The 1256-nt window shown below is 54.9% G+C and overlaps 1 protein-coding gene across 1 annotated transcript in view; it reads left to right on the top strand.

The window, feature by feature from the left end:
• The first annotated feature begins 1024 nt into the window (after positions 1-1024).
• IL1R1 (interleukin 1 receptor type 1) overlaps positions 1025-1256 on the top strand; it is a 53498-nt gene continuing 53266 nt past the window's right edge. The window contains exon 1 of the mRNA XM_023733902.1: positions 1025-1063. The gene's annotated coding sequence lies outside the window, so the exon portion shown is untranslated. The remainder of the gene's footprint in view (positions 1064-1256) is intronic.

Genomic DNA, 1256 nt, shown 5'->3' with positions numbered 1-1256 from the left:
TGAGGCGATCCATCTGGGGTGTGATTCAGACAACACAGGAGTTCGAATCTCCTCCAGTGATGGTGATGTGTAGCAGGGTGGTGTGAACCACTGCTCTGTAAGGGATACTAAGAGATGAGGACAAGTCATGAGCTATCATAATCCCATGTTACTGGCCCCGGATTTCAGCCTGCTCCCCCTGAGAAAGAGGATCCACACACCCTTCTGCAACCACATAAGACAGAGAAACGGCTGTTTCAATAAAGCTGAGAGATTGTCATCATGCCAGGCCACAAGGAGGCTTTTAGGACTGATGAGTTATTGTTGCTCATTCCTTTATGTTTTCTTCCATCCCAGAATTGTCTGCCACAGGCAGCTGAGGCCAGGGTTACCTCAGATCTTGAGAGTTTCTGAAGAGGCCTATCAAGGGATAGGTTTGCCTGCCCAGCCTGGGAGGGATGGAGGCAGGAGTCGGCTGGAAGGAAGGAAACAATCTTTTACTCAACATCTCCTTGGCAGCGGACACTTGACAGAGCAGCTCATTAAGTCCCCCAAACAAGCTGGAGGTCTGGTCACTTGCTGGAGGCCACACGGAGTGGAGTGGAAGAACAAGCTTCAAGCTCATGGTGGTCGGGCTAGGAGCCCAGGCGTTCCGTCCGTGACTTCGCCATTCATTGCGTTTCTCTGGAGGTGAATTATCATTTGCAAAGCGAAGCTCGTGGGAGCAGGTGAGTTTTCAACTGAAAAAACTACCCAGTCTGGCCAGACGTTTGCTATCAAGATTGGGAGGCTGGTGCCCATACCGCTTGTAAGGGGCATATAAGGGGCTTTTGAACCGGACACATAACAAAGATACAATAATACTTGTAGGTAACGCTAATGACTCGTCCAAGGTCGAAAAACCCGGCCCAGGGTGATCAGGATCCAGAGGCCATGCATGATTTCAACCACTAACTGCGCTCTCTTGCAAAAGATTCAGTGTTTCCTCGGGGCCAGAAAGCCCTGCGGCTCGTGAGCTCAAGTGGATGAACTCTTCCCCAGATGCCCTGCAGTTGGGGTGGTAGAGCCAAGTCGCTATCTCTCGGTAGGTTATCCGGACTAACCCGAGGAACCGCGCGGCGGTTTGGGGGCGCGGGCGCGCTCGGCCGCCGATCCCGGATCCCCCGCGCCCGGGCAGGAGACCCCGGCAGAGGCGCCAGGCGTGGGAGCCGGGGCGAGCGGCGTTCCCAGGGGGCTGTCCCGCCTCCTTAGAGTCGGCGCGCGCTCCCAGAAGTGGG

The sequence above is a fragment of the Trichechus manatus genome, unplaced genomic scaffold (genome assembly GCF_000243295.1).
Source record: "Trichechus manatus latirostris isolate Lorelei unplaced genomic scaffold, TriManLat1.0 scaffold00004, whole genome shotgun sequence".
Taxonomy (NCBI): Eukaryota; Metazoa; Chordata; class Mammalia; order Sirenia; family Trichechidae; genus Trichechus; species Trichechus manatus.
Note: the sequence above shows the minus strand (reverse complement) of the source record. Positions and strands in the feature narration are given on the sequence as shown.